This window comes from Crocodylus porosus, unplaced genomic scaffold (assembly GCF_001723895.1).
Source record: "Crocodylus porosus isolate Cpor-Errol unplaced genomic scaffold, CroPor_comp1, whole genome shotgun sequence".
Taxonomy (NCBI): Eukaryota; Metazoa; Chordata; order Crocodylia; family Crocodylidae; genus Crocodylus; species Crocodylus porosus.
In genome coordinates this window covers 89805595-89822765 of record NW_017728931.1, presented here as the reverse complement: position 1 = coordinate 89822765, position 17171 = coordinate 89805595, and the positions used below count along the sequence as shown (strand labels likewise).

General features: G+C 44.3%; 1 protein-coding gene across 4 annotated transcripts in view; it reads left to right on the top strand.

The window, feature by feature from the left end:
- Positions 1–17171, top strand: part of TMEM117 (transmembrane protein 117) — a 415971-nt gene that overhangs the window by 288977 nt on the left and 109823 nt on the right. The window lies entirely within an intron of this gene.

The window sequence follows — 17171 nt, the reverse complement described above, 5'->3', positions numbered from 1 at the left end:
GGAGGTGGTTCAAGCACCTACATTGAACACCTTCAAGAGTAAATTGGATGTTTATCTTGCTGGGATCCTATGTCCCCAGCTGACTTCCTGCCTTCGGGCGGTGGGCTGGACTCTATGATCTTCCAAAGTCCCTTCCAGCCCTAATGTCTATGAATCTATGACTCTATGAACAGTATCATCTATAGAGATTTTCACAGCAGGAGAATGCTCATAAATCATGTGTATGGTTTTATGACATACTTCAGGAGTGGTGGCAATACCGAAAAGTAGGAACAGAAATCTGTACCTTCTAGTGGGATTATTAAATGTACATAATTTAGAGCTTTCCCCAGCAAGCTTCAGCTGCCAAAGAAGACATCCAGTTTTCTAAAAATTGTGCATTTGCAAAATCAGGCTATAATTTCCTCTCTAGTTGGCAATTTAAAATGTTTGCTTTTGATAACCTTTTTGACACGTCTTGGATCCAGAAACATAGGAAACTGGCCATTATTTTTCTCCACTTTAGGCTCAACTGTATGCATTTGGGGCATTTTTACCTGTGCAAGCACCCAGTGCTGCAGCACTTGCAGTTCTATAAGTGGCAAAATGAGCATCCACACTGAGAAAATGGCAGTGGCACATTTTTTAACTAAAACACCTCAGAGGTGCTTTAGTTCAGAAGTGCATTGCCGCCTGTCGCAGTGCACATGGGTGCCCTGCGCCTAAAAGCAGAAATGGCAGGAGAGACCCCTAGTGGTGAGGAGTGGGTGGCTCAACTGCCAGTCACCAGGGCAGCACAGGTGCTGGTTGCCAGGGAAACCAAGGGGGTCAGCTGACAGGAAGGGGCAGGGCTTGGTCCCTTCTTAAGTCCAAGCATAAGGACAGGAGGGAGCAGAGCAGAGCAAGGAAGCCAGATGGCCTGAGCAGTTGCAGCATGATGAGACTGGGTGGAGGAAAACCCCGATAGGGACAGAACATGGATTTTTGACCAGGTGGTTTAGTTTACATTATAGCCCAGGGGCTTTGTGTTTTGTGTTTGGTGTTTACTATATAACTGGAGGACCAAGTGAGGCTATTAGGGGTGGAGGAGGCCTCATAGGGATGCCACGGTAGCATGGGGTTTCCTGGCACCGGAGAGGGCGCAGCATTGTTTGGGGGCACATTGGCCCCAGCCCCGGAGCTAGGGGGCAGCAGGGAGCCCTAGAGCTAGGGGGCAGCAGGGAGCCCCGGAGTGAGAGGGGACAGTGAGAAGCCCCAGAGCCAGAGGCGGCAGTGAGAAGCCCTGGATCGAGAGGGGGCAGTAGGGAGCCCCGGAGCGAGGGAAGATAGAGAGGGGCACCAGAAGTAAAGAAGAGGGCCAAGACGTAGGGCAAACCATGTCAAGTAACATCTGCGAGGCTTGGGCTGCGGTGTAGGGGAGGAAAAGGAGCCGCAGGTAATGCCCCCTGACACCAGGCATATAAAGTGGGCAGCCTCCCGCTAATTACATCACTCAATCAATTAAGATCAAGGTATGGCAGGAGAGTAAGCAGGTGGTTAGCCCAAGACAGGAAGGCAGAGCCACCCACAGAAAGGCTCTAGCGCGCCAGACCTGCTACACTGCCATTTTCTGCATGCTGACATAACTTTAGCTGCTCATACAACTGCACATGGTGCAGTGAAGTGCATGTCAGCTTGCATGCGGAGCAGTCAGTTAATCAAGTCTGCTCTGAAGCGACAGATCTCCAGCACATCATGGGACAAAAAAGTATGTGTATAAATGCCCTTGAGGTTTTTGTGTCTGGGATCTGCAGCACCTGGCAAAATGGTTCCTTTTGTTACAGCTGAAACAAAGTTTTCCAAATGAAGCACAATATTTGGGGCTCTGTTGTTGTCTACCATTTGTTTGTTTGCTCTCTCATGTTTAGGAGTCTCCTTGTCAATGGAAAATTCTACCCTGTGAGGTGGCTTTTTTCTGGCCACATGATTTCAAGCCTGTTACATGGATGGCCCCTTTTGGTGCATTCAGCAATCTGGGCCTCCACAGTTTCTACTGCCCTCCACATTTCGATAGCCTGGTCTAGGGATAAGTCCCCTTAAGGCAAGAGCTTTTCTCATAATTCAATGTCTGCAGTGCCATAAATAATCATATCTCTAATCAGAGATTCTGTCGAGTTCTGAAAAGCACAGTTTTAACTTGGGCTTTTTTGTTCAGTAACATTCTGATCAATACTTTGTTCTGTTGCTTGTTTGCACACAAGAAGAACTTTGTGTTTCAAAGGTTTAATTCCTTTTTGGCATGCATTACTCCTCAAATTTGGACAGTATTATATTTAATTTCATATTTTAACCTTTTTCAAAGCTAAAGGTGGTGTAAACAATCAGGACTTTCCCCACACCACAATCTGCAATATACTTTCCCCAACACTTCTGCCTCTGTGGCTGCTAGGCGTCATTTAAACCTTTGTCTGAATGCCCTCCAGTTCTCTGCTACATTGCCTGACATCAGAAGAGCAGGTAAAGTTTGCAAAGTTTCCCTGATTAATTATCCTTTTACAGAGACCAGAGGTTCCCAACCACTGGGCCACAGCCTGGTACTGGGCCATAAAGGGTTGGCTGCTGAGTCGTGGCACGAGCCCCAGATGTTCACTCGGAACATCTGTCCACCCAGGTGAGTGGCGGGGCAGCCCCAGAAGGAGGGGCAGCTGGTTCTGTGAACCCCATCCTGCTCCCACCACCATGGCGGCACCCAGTGAGGCCCTGCCTGCACAACAGGTACTGAGGCCCACACTGGGCTGGACAGGATGGGGAAATGCCCGGGGCAGAGGGCAGGAAGGCGGTTCTGCTGCTAGCTCCTAGGAAAGGCAGCAGAGCCCCTTTGTCCCAGGCAGCCCTAGCTGGGTCCCCCCAGGCCACTGCCTGCACAGCCCCCTCCCCTGCAGGGTCCCCCAAGTACCTGTAGCTGTAGTACCTCAACCCACACCTGGGTACAAATTTAAATACTTATAAATTTAAATATTTAAATTAAATTGTTTCTATACCCGGTCCACCAAAATTCTTTGAGTGAGTTTGCCAGTCTAAGGTATAAAAAAGGTTGGGAACCCCTGACATAGACCATAATTCTAGATGAAGATCATTTACAGAGGCCTTTGTTCTTCATGTGGCTGTGTTGCTCCACTTGCCCTATGTCCAACTTTTGTTTCAGTTTAGAAGTCAATGTCTTTCATGTCCTTTCTCATTTGCCACTGCTGACACCATGTAATGATCCCTGGGTTCAATAAATACATATTTACATGAGTGATAAGAACTAAACTGCCAGTTTTACTTGTCAATTAGTAAGCAAGGTTCTGCAGACCTTCAGTGTCTCTAACTAATGGAGACCATCTCCCAATTCCCATTTTCTATTGTTTTCTACATCAAAGAGCCATCTATAAGCTGTCTGTCCATACCAAAATGAAACAAAACATCTTGATTAGCATAACCTGGTTTGAGTTAATAGTGCTGCCAGAGGGGGGAAATATTTTTTTTTATTTGTAACATGAGGATTTTGTGATGCCAGTCTTACAAAATGTGTTTACCTGAAAAAGAGAATCCCCACACGTTTATCCTATTGCAGGATCATGGCTTTAAATCAGAGGTTACTGAGAGAAAAGAAACAATCATTTGAATTACACTGTTGTTACACAGCCTATTCCATTAGGTTCTAATCAGATTCTTATGCCACAACTATCAGTATGATAACAGAATACCAAATTGTAAATATGGGTTAATCTATGCTTAGTTATCTGTGCATAAAACCTACATTAAAAGTTACGGATCCTTTCCTATGTTTTTCCTTGCTTGCATTTGTACTTTGTAAAAATCAATAAACCTTTTAAGCTAGACATTCAGTTTCAAAATCTCTTTCATATCTTAGATGTAGTAATGAGAATATTGTGTTTATATTTTTTCTTCATGTAATTGTATGTTGTCTGCCTACTATTGTGACAGTAGAAAAAGCAGTAGCTAAAACAAAAGATAGATTAAAATGTCAATAAATCAGTGTGTTAACAAAAGGTACCCTGTAGGGCTCTTTGTTTCCTAATGCACATTTTGATACTTTATCTTTTCCACAGATCTATGTTCTTTCTTTTTGTTATCAGTAAGCAAAATCATGTTGGCAATTAATGTTCCAAGGGCTTGCAATAAAAAAGTAGTATTTAACTGTGAGAATGTACATACATTAGTTATTTGTCTGAGCTAAAGGTTAGTCTGATTAATATAAATATTACAGAAATAACCTGAAATAGAAAACATGAATAAACAGTGTATAAAACAAAGAAAGTATCAATACAGTGGCAAATAAGTATTGTGCATCTTATTGCCATCTATTTAGCTCCTTTGCCTACTGAAATGGGTGATCTTTCCTTGAGAGAGCCTTTGATTCTAATTTGCTGCTAGTAATTAGAACACTGGTGGAGGTGATACCTTTTATTAAACCAACTAGATAGTTGCAAAAAATGTCTTTCTTTATTTGCAAGTTTTCGGGCATACATGCCTTTCCTCAGGCATAGGAGAGTGCAAACATTGTAACATTTCTCTGAGGTGGAAATGAAAATTCGTATTTCACAGGAGAGCTAAAAAGGTGGTGTAAGCTCTCTTGGCTGGAAAAGTTCATTTTATGCAAAATTGGCTCAGGTAAAAGTTGGAGTAGTCTGTGTACCTCAGAGTTGTCAGATGGCAAGCAGGACATTGTCTTTCTTGTTATGATGTTTCGTATTTCAGAGGAGGATGGGTGATGGAAGGCTCTCCTGGGCAAAGAATTTCTCTTGTGGTGAGGCTGCACAGTGAGCATAGAAATTTGGCTCAAGGGTGTCAGCTTTCAGGTCGCAAGGTGTTGAATTTTGTTCTTTCTTGTAAAATTATGAAGTTTTCATTTCAAAATGGCTAATTTTGATATCTTTCATGTTTCAGAGATGCAGGTTGTAGCCATGTTGTCTTCAGGCAAAAGTAATCAGAACTCTTGGGGAAGTGACATCTTTTATTAGACCAACTAGATAGTTGAAAAAAAATTTTTATATGCAAGTGTTCAGGCACATGTGCCCTTCCTTATGCATAGGAGACTGCAAAGATTGTAAAATTTCTTCCAGGTGGAAATGAAAATTCATATTTCACAGGAGAGCTGATCATAATTTGCTGCTAGTCACTTTCCATGGAGTACTTGAGGGCTTCGTCCTGTCTTTAATGAAGCTCATGGGAAAATCCCCATGGATTTCAACCAGAAAAGGAGAAGGCTTTTGTATGAGAGGTCTGAAGCAGGAAGGAAGAAACCAAGAAAAGCTATCTGAGGGAAAAAATTCTATTTGAGAAAGTCTAATATTTTCAGAACCGTTGTTTCTCATATTCCAGCTAACCCACTAGTTCCTCTGCAAACTAACTCAAATTTAATTTCATCAAAGAAGAAATATCCTCTGATCAGGAAGGGAGGAGACAAAGGCCAAGAAATTGTCAGAAGACTGTATTAAAATGGAGTTGGCATACATTTAAATTCCATTAGTTCGATAGCAGCTCTAGCCTATTCAGAGGCATGCTGGAAATAAAAAGAAGAAAATGTTGCTTTTGTTAAAGATATTGCATAGAACATTTTCCTGCTGCTGAGTAAACTTTCTGTTTGGATCAGTCTAAATCAGTTTTAAAAGAGCTTACAGGAATGCTCAGATCCATAGGAGGTATACGGTATTTTTACATTTATTTCTTGTGACACTTTGCTTGCTTTTTTATTTAGCTGGATACAGTGAATTTAATGGGGGGGTTTAAATTTTTATAAGGATTTCTCAAGGGTTTATATATAATTAATTTATATTTTTATTACGCAGGTACCCTGAGTTTTTGATGGACACTTTTGTAAAAAACAAACAAACCTGAAAGCAATAATAAACAATTTTTAAAATATTTTTTATTAAATGGGAAGTGTAGAAATACATTTGTTACCTGGACTATCCATCTAGAAAATATTTTAAAGTGTGTTTTTTTAAAAAAGTGCTCATTAGAACTGTGTTAGGCATCATATAAACACGGAACAAAAGAACAGGTTCTTCTTCAAGAATTACTTGGTTCCTTCCATGTAGAAAAGCTTGTTCCCCACTCACTTAGGGAAAATCCTGTGCATGTGAATCTGTGGGCCCTGCAGCAAACTCACTTCTGGTCATAATCAGACTTTGGCAGATAAAGGCCCTCAGTGAGGGTTCTTGCTCATCAGAGGTATAAAACATTTGGACCCTGCAGGAGAGTAGGGGGTAAGGGAGTGCCAGAGTGGTACAGGTTCTGAGAGACAAGCATACGTAACAAGTGCACGTGGCCCCCCCGATGGGGACAGTGGCCCCCCAGATGGCTGACACCGATGCTGTCAGCAGGGCTGGTGCCCCCCCTGACAGGGCCACTTCCTTTTGGTAGCTTCTGCGGGTGCTTCCCCAGATTCAGGAGGCACCAGTCTCTCCTGGAAAAAAGTGTGGGCAGAAGGAGTCTTATCTGTACTGGGACTCAAATAGCCCTTGGTTGCTGTAGCTGCTGCCACCACCACCACTGCAGTATGTTCTGCTCCAGCCGTTGCTCTTACAGCAGCAGCAAGATATCTGTGCACCTGGTGGCTGCTGCAAAAGCAGTGTCATAGGCTGTTTACTTCCTGCGTGTGAGCTCTGTAGGAGTGTGTGTGTGTGGGGGGGAGTGATTCTGGCACCCCTCCTAAGCTGACACCAGGAGTTCGTGACTTGTTTGCCTACCCCTAGTTACACTACTGTTGCTCACAGTCTCTTTGTGATCAAACAAGGAAGCTTAACACTCAACTCCAACACTCAACTTATCTCAAAATCTCCATATCATATTGGGAGAAACGCCATTTCTAAAACAAGACAAGACTCAATCTATTTATGGTCCTGTTGTCTCAAAATTACTATTGTTAAGGATACCCAGAAAAAAATGGCAAACCAATGTATACTATTAAGCAGTGTAGTAAGGTACTGTCTGGAAGAAATACCAAAGATTGCCAAAAGTATGCTTAACTTGCTCCATTACACAGATGAAGCTACAGTCTTATAGTAAAGTGTAAATACGGGAAAAAAATAGTGTTCTTGGTTACTACTACTACAAGCTACCTGGCAGTGCAGTGAGAACACTTCCCATGCAGGTTAACCGCTCAAGCTCGGAGGAGCTCCTCACATCAGGCTGGGGTGAGGCACAGGCAGGGGAAATGATAGCTAGCCCACTGTGTATGCCATGGTTTTATTTTGTAGTTTGGACTGTCTTTTGCTGTTTGCACCACTTCGTCATTTGCACTATAGTTCTCAGTTTGCACATGTGCAGGTTTGTTTGTTTATTGGAAACAAATAAAATTTGCACTTTTTGTACATGTCTGCTCTAAGTTCCTTATGCCCTTCCTGCCCACATGCCCTCTCCAGCTCAAGGCCCCAAATGTGCCTCACGGTTGTGCCACACATTCCCTTTCAGCCTGCATGTGTCGTTCTCCCAGCCCCATCCCTCCTCCCCCATTTCTCTACCCTGGCAGATCAAAACCTTCACTCCCACCTATGGAAGCTTCACTGCCAGTCTGGCTTCTTTCCCAACAGACACATCCTACACATGCACCATCTCTCCCTCTCCCCCCACACTGTGCTAGTAACTATGGTGAGGGACAGTTGCTATGCGGGCATTAACTGCAAGCACAATTCCAGCAATTCACAAGTCTTTCACAATGTATCTGAAGAGACAGCCCTCTGCCAAGCTCAGGATAGTAAGGCACAGTGAGCACACTGGCCACTGCCAGTCAGTCCCCATGTGCCCCACCTGTGTCAGGGCAGACCAGCCCTCAAAGCCTCATTACCCCTCCCGGGGATCCCAGGAAATCCATTTCCCTTCCCCCCCGAAAATCAGCTGAATTACTGAAATGAAAGTCATTTATCGAGAGCAAAAATTTAAGCATGCCTATACACGTGCAGCAAGGCTTCTCCAATGTGTTGAAGCAGACTCAATTAACTGAGTCTGCTGGAGAATGGTAATTATCACACTCCAGCAGACTCCAGCATCTCCAGCTGAAAAATGGCTGCAGGGGTGCTTTAACTAAAGCTTGTTTGATGAGCTTTAGGAAAAGTGCCCTCACCGCCATTTTTCAGTGTGGGGGCACTGATACATGAGACACGCCGGGCCCCTTAATTAGAATGGCTCTCAGAGCACGTGTATAAATGCCCTTAGTGCTCAGTGTAGTTGGCCTTCCTGTCCCTCCCACAAAGCAGTATATTCCTGCAGAAAGTGGTTGACCAGGGCCTCCCTGATAAGAGTGGTCTCATGGTAGGCCTGCCTGCAAGATTCATCTGGGCATCCCCTTCACTGAGGCCACCATGTGCACTTTGTTCAGGATGCTGCCTGGAGGCACCAGCACCCAGCACCCTGGTGTCTGGAAAGATTTCCCCCTCTAACTCACACACATTATGCAGGATGCAAGCTGCCACCGTGAAGGTTGGAACATCTTGCCGTTGGATCTCAAGGTGGACCCCCCAGAGTCCTCCAGCATGCCTTCAATCCCCCAAAGGCACACATGGCCACCATCTGGGAGCTGCTCAGTTGGTATTTAAAGTCCAGTCTGTCAGTGTATAGTTCCATGAGTAGGGATCTACCAAATTTACAACTGCACATTTTTCACAGAAACTGTGTACTTGGGCAGGTTCTGCAAAAAAAAGGCTCCCTGTAAAAAAAAAATAAAACAAGCTACAGGCAGAGAAAAGAGCAGGAAGCCCTGCAGTCCTGAAGCAAAGAGGGAGAGAGTGGGAGAAGAAGGAGCAAATCAGAGGCTGAGACCATGACATAGGTGCAACCCAGGAGCCAAGCCAGGGCCAGTTAGGGAAGTGGGAAGGTTTTGGTGGAAAGCTTTTAAAGTACCACAGGCATGCTGCTACAGCATGTTGCATCCTGAGGAAGACTTTTCAGCATGCCCACTGACAAGAAATCCTCCAAGACAGCCAAATACATCAGCGCTGGATCATGTAAGACAGTATTCTACAGGGACCTTGTACACAGATGGAGGCAAACTGCTCTGTACCACCTGCAATGTAACTTTGGATGTGCTGAGGAAAACCAAATAGATCAACACTTAAGAGTCCTAGGCACACATGAAGTGAAAGGCTGTTGCAGAGGCTGAAGGTCAGAGCAAGAAGCAAGTGACTGTGTCCTTGTCTTTAAAGGACCACAGAAAGCAGCTCAGTAAGGTGAGAGGTGCCATTTTCCCTCATGGAGGCTTTTGCATGAGCAAAAATCCCACTGGAGAAACTTGATCACCTGAAGTTAAAGGACTACCTGAACCAAAACATGCCAAATGCTGGCAGTTTTCCATGTGCCAACAAGCTTCGTCAAAACTCTCTCTCTGCAGTGATTGCTTTGCATGTACACTCCACAAAGGTTGCATTAGCAGAGTATAAATCCTTCTACATTGTGGCTGATGAAGACACCAACCCTCAACATACCTACATGCTGCACATTTTATTTGTACCAGGGAGCTGGACAGACCAGGACTGCCTGTTTCAAACAGAACCAATCTACCTCATGTCTGTCAAGTTTTCTACTGTCTCAAGCTATTGTAAAGGTAATTGTCATCTATGGCATAAAATTTAAATGATCCCAGCATTCCTGTCTGACAATGCCATGTACATGTACAAGGCTTTCTCTAATATGCTCCAAGGCATGCTGCCCAACACAGTTCATGTCACCTGCAATGCATATATTCTGTCTTTAAGTGCCATCTGGTGCACGCAGTTCTCCAAGGCAGATAGCCTGGTGTCTTCCTTCATGAAATCCTTCAAGCACTGTCTAGGCCATAAGATCTGGTACAGGGAGTCCACAGCCAATCAAGCGGGAATTCACATGGCACTGTTATGCTGCCACTAGAGCCTGTGCTCACAAGGTGGAATTAGTGATTCAACACGGTCTGTTACTATGCCAGGCATATGCAGTACTACCAGCAGTTTGTGAGTGAGGAGCTGGAAATCACACCCAGCAAACAGTGCATGCTTAAGCTTCACAATCTGTTATGGCAAGGTGACATTCAAAGTCAAGTGACATTTGTGGCTGACAGTGGCATCTGGTTCGTGGGTTTCCTAACATGGTTTGAAGGCCACCACAAACACAACAAGCTGATAGATTTGATAAGGGTTCAAGACACAGGATAGATTTGATAAGGGTTGAAGACACATCTTTGTAAAAACTGCCAAGCCATCCTTGTGGAAACCAGCAGAAAAGGGACCTTGTAGCAGGGCAGTAGGGTGCCTGCTACTGAATAGTAATAAATGGGCTCAGCTGCCACTCACCAGGGCAGCAGGTAGGAGTTGCTATGGCAACAGAGTGGGTCAGCTGACCGCTGAGGGGCAGGGCCTGGCCTTTATAAGCAGAGCAGGCTGAGGCCAGAGTTCAGTTCCCCTGCTGGCAGTCTGAGAGAAGGAGGGAGCTCTGTGTGAGCAAGCTGAGTAGAACATTAGAGAAGCCTGGTGGCTGGAGAGCAGCTGCTTGGCAGTACTGGGTGGAGGAGACCCTGATAAGGAGATACGTGAGAGTGTGAGCCAGGTTTTGCCTGGAACTGATGTTGGAACCCCACAGGGAGGGGGTTTTCCGTGGTGTGTGGAAGTTGTGTTGGAATCCTGGGTGGGAGACTTCTGTTGTGCTTGGGAGTTATGTTGTAACCCAGGAAGGGGAGATTTTGGGTTCAGTTATTGTTAAGACTGGAGGACCAGGTGAGGCTGTAGGGGTGGAGGAGGCCTCAAGGGAGCTCCCTGGTAGAAGGGGAGTTCCTGGCACCACGGAGGGTGCTGCGTTGTGGGGGTGTCCCGACCCCAGCCCAGTGTGGGCAACTTCAGGAAGAGCTCAGTATAGGCTGCCTGAGCCCCAATTCGGGGAAGTGTGAGAGGCGCGAGCAAGGCCCCAGTGTGGGTGGGGAAGCGTGAGAGGTGCGAGGGGGAGCAGGGCCCCGGGAGGGGGGGCAAGCACATTGAGTGGAGCAGGCGCGAGAGGTGCGAGCAAGGCCCCGGTGCGGGCGGGGGGCACGAGAGGCACAAGGCACAGACCTCAGTGGGGCACTGTCTGTGCAGGAGAAGCCCTGGGAGGGGGCGAGCCTAGTGAGAAGCCTGGTTGGGGAGAGAGCGCAAGGCCCCAGGCGAGGGTGCGGATATTGGAGCAGGCCCCGGGAGGGGGCGCGCATATAGAGTAGCCCTGGGAGAGGGGGAGTATAGGCCGTCAAGTAGAGTCCCGGCATCGTAAGGCGGGCGCCGTGCCGCAGTGGGGAGGAAGGCAGCCTCCCATTAATAATATAAGATCAAAGACGTGGCCGGCGAGGTAGAGGGTGCCTTCAAGACCCGAGTTGGCACGGGTGGGTAGGGCCCCAGGGGAGGTCACGGCACCCCCTGGAGGCCTGCTCTGCCACAGACCTGTTTCAGCAATAGCTGTGAAGATGAACTAGTACTACAGGTATAACCCATCACTGTCATCATGGTTCAGACAACTGGCTGCCTCCTTGCTTAGTGCTATTCACATTTTGGACCCCAGCCAGGTGCCTGTTCTAAGTTATGACCCTCAGCTATTGCAGACAATCCTGGGATGGGGGAAAGAGCTTGAAAACAAACACGCTGCTTACATGAACTTTGTCAAAGAGTGCTGAATGCCTGTGCCTGTGTTCTGGGACTCTGCCTGTGACCAGTTTCCACATGTTTATGTCCTGGCAAGATGGTACCTCACCACTCCAATTAACTTAGTGGACAAATGTTCACCCCACAGAGACAGAGAAGGCATCCAGCAACTGCAACTGGATGCAGCATGTTTGCATTTAATAGCTAGCATGAATTGCCTGTCTGAAGGTTAGCATTTAGTTTCAGTAAACTCCTTTTTATAATGTCCTTTAATAAAGTATATATAGTTGGTATTGGTTACAATTCATGTTGTGTATAGCTTTATTTTAATAAAATATTTCAGTTTAAAGTTGAATTAAGTGCTTAGTTTGCTTAATAATTCATCAATTAATAGCTTCCATGGGCTTAATTTCATGATCAAAACCATTATGGGAAACACTGTTAAGCAACTGATCTGTGGTTTTAGGCCATCTGGCAATCTCTGAGAGAGGTTGGGACTGCTGGGACCCCTTGGCCAATCAGAGGGGGGAAAGTGGGGGAGCTGTTCTCAGCCTGCAAAAATGGCAGCCGGCCCCAGGCTCTGCCCATGAAATCAGCCAGCCACCTTTTTGAGTTCAGTAGACCCCCATTCATGAGCCCTGGAAGAAGCATGTAGGCTGGATCCCCAAACTCCAGAATCCAGTGGAGGGGAGATCAGTGTCCAACCCCAGACAAGACTTGGCCAGGCTCTAGCAAAGCCCTATACTCTGAGCCAGCAGGCAACCTGGTCAATTTCAATGATCTACAATCATCTGTGGTTAACAGATTTTCCCACAGCCGTTCCCAGTAGCATGGAGGCTGGCAGATTGCAGGTCAAAGGCCAGTCTGGTGGGGGGGGGACCAAGGGAGAATTAGGTGAGGAAACAAGACTGGGGTCCAAATTGGGCTGTCCCACCTGAAGCTACTCAGTGAAGTGCCCTGGGGATTGCAGCCACAGTTTTTCTATTTCCCCCCACCCCCAGGTACTGGTCCAGGAATGGCCAGTGGGGACACCTTTCCCCACCAGCACTGAGCCCATCTGGGCAAGCAATCACTGGCACCCTACCCCCACCTCCCATGCCAAGCCATGTGGAGCAGGGTAGAGTGTGGCTGGCTCCAGAGAGCCCCCAGACCTGGCTGAGTTCCCGCAAGACTCGTGCTCTAGGCAGGGGAGAACAAGGTTAGGGACCAGATCGGGTCCTCATGAGCTGTGGCTTCCTTTCCAGGGCAGGAGCAAGGGTAGGTACAAGGGTAGTAGCTCCCCAAAAAGTGCCTTCCTTCACTACTACCACCTCCTGGTATACTCTGTAAGCATGACAACCCACCAATAGCAATGCCCAATTCATGAAACATGTCTCACAGAGAGACAGCCCTAGTCCCAGAAGCAAAATAATAAATACTACTGTTTTCAAATGCTCTGCTGGCACAGCATTCCACCCTGACTAATTACACTTGATATGGCTATGTTGCTTTTGATTCAATCTGAGCTAACTAGGATGTCTTCAAATAGTATTACACTGAAATGTGCATACCCTACGTCAGACCATAATCCACCTAAAAACTCAGTGGATGTAAAACTTATTAAGAGGTACTTTTCCCCCTCTCTTTCTGCAGTAGTCCAGAGAAGTCTTCCAAGTCCAGCTCCCATTTGCAGTTGCTTTGTCCAGTTTGAATTCAGCACAGAAGATAGGTGTTCTAAACACAAAGTATCATTAAGTAGGAGTCTACGAAACTCAAGGAGGCAGCCAGCCAATTTTGCAGGCAGATAATAGGGCCAGCTGCCATTTTCAAGGGCTTATCATGGGGGGGCCAGGACTCCCCGATGCCTCTGATTAGCTGAGGGGCCCTGGTAGCCCCATCCTCTGCCACTGATTGGTAGAGAAGACTGTCCATTATATGACCCTGCTCCTCATCGCTGATTGATGGAGAGGGGTGGGGCTGCACAACAGGCAGCCCTCTCAGCCAGTTAGTGCTGAGGGGTGGGAGCAGCAGTCATCTTGCCTGCAAACCTTCATGGCAGCAACCTCCCTCTGCCCTTCCCCCAGGTGGGCTGCATGGCCAGGAAGGCTGCTGGCTTCCAGTGGGGAGCCAGCATTTTATTTTTAGTAAGTTCTTCCCCCCCTCTGTCCCTTTGCTTTCATGGAGATTGCCCAATTTTGCAATTTCCATGAAATCTACACAATCAAGATTTGGGTAGGTCCCTAATCATAAGAGTTCCAAAAAATGTGTAAAAGTTAATATCACTACAAACAGCAGTAGCCAAACTCACTAGTGCTGGCAATGATAGGACATCTCCCCACACCAGTTTGGGTCCCTTTTGTCCCAAAAGGCATGTGTGAGGGGTAAGAGGTAGTTTGAGGTTATGACTGTGGCTGTATGAGTATGTCTATAGATATCTGAGCTAGTATTAAGCAGCAGAAAAGTAAAATAACCCGTGCGGAGCCTGAATATTATCACCATCAAAAATAATATTGCAAATAAAAGAAGTAGGGCATGTTGGTTGATTTATGTTCCTTCAACTGCTTTGTTCTCCAAAGCCAGAGTGTAGAACATGCCATAGATTACCAGAATATGTTTACATTTTATGTTTAATTTTTCAGCATCAGAGCTGTATGTTTAAAAATAAAATCACTAATACCCTTTGAATTGGCAGGCATCATTATGAACAATTTAAAAGGTAGCTCTGCTCTGAAAAGTGCTTTTACAAAATGGTACCTTTTTACTCTTACTTTTTTATGTATATTCTGAATCATACCAATTTACTTTACTGAAAGAAGTACCATTTTGCTACTTTTTACTACAGAGCCAGCACAGTTGTGGGGGACAGAATAAGCTGAGTTGTTCTGTTATACATATTATCAAAATGACTGTCAATCTGCTTTCAGTTGCAGAGCAAAATTCTGCCTTTGGTTTCACCTGGGTGATTCTATTTGGACAACGAGTCTGGACAGATACGATAGCAGACAGAATCTGGTCTTCAGATTCTGTATATATTGTCATGATAAACATAGCTGGCATTTCAGATGATAGCTTCAGTTTTCAGAGTTGGAAGTTAAGGGAAAGCAATATTTTTTAAATTGATAAATTTGATATGGAAAACGTTGAAAAACACTGAATATAGAATGCACAATCTCATTTCTATTGAGTTATTTTTCAGAGTAAAACCTCACTCTTCTAGGGTGGCCACATTTTATGTCTAAACTGATTTGCAATAGCCTTCACTATACAAATGTTGCTATATACTTTATGAATAAAGTATTATAAGAGGGATTTTTTTGCCCTAGGGAATCTCCAGATGCCTGATGTATATTCATCTATGTTGCATGAACATGACTTCATCTTAAGGAATTGTATCAGTGTAGCCCTTTTCATTTTAATTGTGCTATTATTAATTCTATTTAAATTAGTCTAGTGAGCTGAGAATTAAAAATGCCCATGGTTTCCAAGATAACCATATAGTAAGATAATATAACACTTTCAGGATCAGTTTGTCAAGCTGAGTCACTACAGAAGTTGGCATTAGCTTTGGTATACTCATGCACTTGTGTACAAAAAGGAAAGTTTTAATTTTGTAATAGAATATTTTACGTTTCACAACATTATCTCTGTTTGAGCAAGACCTTAAAAACCATTTAGCTTTCCCCTCCTGAGTATAACCAAATTGATAACATTATCTGGGGGGGGGGGGGGGGTTAGTTTTATTTTTATTCAATGTAAAAAATGTATACTTTCTCCCAAAGCAAATTAATTTACAGGACCCAAGCACAGATGAAAGCATCTGGCATGCAATTTGAATATTTCAGAGGAAGCTTATTCTGTGTTTCAAAAGGCAGTTTGTTATACTTAAAGATCTGTTTCAACTTTTGTTTGTCAGAAGTTTCCAACCCATCAAGTCAGGTTTCTAGCAGCTATTTTTGAAAGACTTCTTCGGAGGAGAATTCTAGTGTCTTCAGTTAGAAGTGACACTTCCGTGTTATGCCATGAGATTTTTCAACGACTACAATATATTTTGGCTGTTTTCTGAAAACATATGCTTTCTTTTAATTTATACACAACCTCAATTAGTGTTCAGGTCAGTAAGTGGGAAGACATTTATGGAATCAATCATTTTGGGTTAAGGAGTACACATTCTGCAAGCTTACTAATGGAATGGAAATAATGCCTGGAACGTCTCCAAAACAGTCACAGTCTCAATGGAGCAATTAAATATGTATGAAGAATGTTTGCAGTGAAGTTCAAACACATCAGCCTAAGGCTTATATTTTTGGTTTAATTTATTCACAGCCTTTCTCTGTGCTGCTGCTTGATGGTCCAAAAACATTTCTGAACACCATGCCTACTGCATTGTGGATGTAGCCATTGACTGACAGTTGCTATTTTTAATCACCATTTCAGGAACCAGTGGGAAAGTACATTGTTAGTATTCAGGTTAACATGGTTTTATTCATTAACATATTCGGCATCATTCAGGCTCTGTGAAGTAATCTTCGGTATTAAGTTATACCATTTATCTGAGACTATGGGTGTTTAACTAAACTTAGTATTCTAGTTGCTCTAGCATTATCCTGTATAGTATACCTTGAATCTGTATCTTCAGATCATTACTTTTATCATTCACAAAAGAGATGTTTGTACTATAGCTAGAGGCTGATCTTTATACTATCAGTGAATAATTGAGATCTTTACAATGCTAGTAATAAGATTTCCTTGTTCTCACAGTTCTTTGCAAAGTGTATAAAAGAATATCTGTTATTCTGAGGGTCAGTAATTCTTTGCTCTCTACCATGTCAAACAGCAAAGAAATCCAGCACACTATAAAGACATTTTTGTTCAGAACCAGAGATTCCTTTGACTTGCCCTTAAGTCTATGGCATGCCATTGATCGGATAGCACCCACATTTCATTTGGTCTGTTTGTTTTCAATGCATGAGCCAGAAGTAAACACATTTTAAATTAGATTTAGTGCTATTGGCAAGGCATCTCAGCAAAACAATATTTAAAGAGGATTACTGATAATGTTATTAGTGGTGGGAGGTATTTGGATATTCCCCATATCAAACCAATACCATCTTAATGTGTAATTTAAGCAATAATATTAGTATAATGAGGGTTTGTGCTTCAGTAATGATATACAATATTATCAAATAGCAGCATGGTGAAGCAAAGGTATTTGTGAAAAGTAAACACTGAGACAGAGACAGAAACATTTTATTTAACTATTTGTTGGGCTGTTACTGACAGAAAATCTGCATTCAAGTGACACTAATTATTTCACTAAATGTAATAGAACTTTGAGGCTTCTCAAACTCCTAGTAGATTCTCTCCTGAAATGGAGTCTATCACGATAAGTCCCCTCTCAGGCCCTCTTATTTAGTCTAGAGAAGACTGAGAGGGGGAATTCACAAATATGTGAAAGGGGGTTCAAAGGAGGATGGAGCTAGACTGTTCTCAATGGTGGTGGATGACAGAACAGGGAGCAATGGTCTCAAGTTGCAGCAAGGGAAGTTTAGGTTAGATAGCAGGAAGAATTTTCTCACCGTAAAACAGTAAAACACTAGA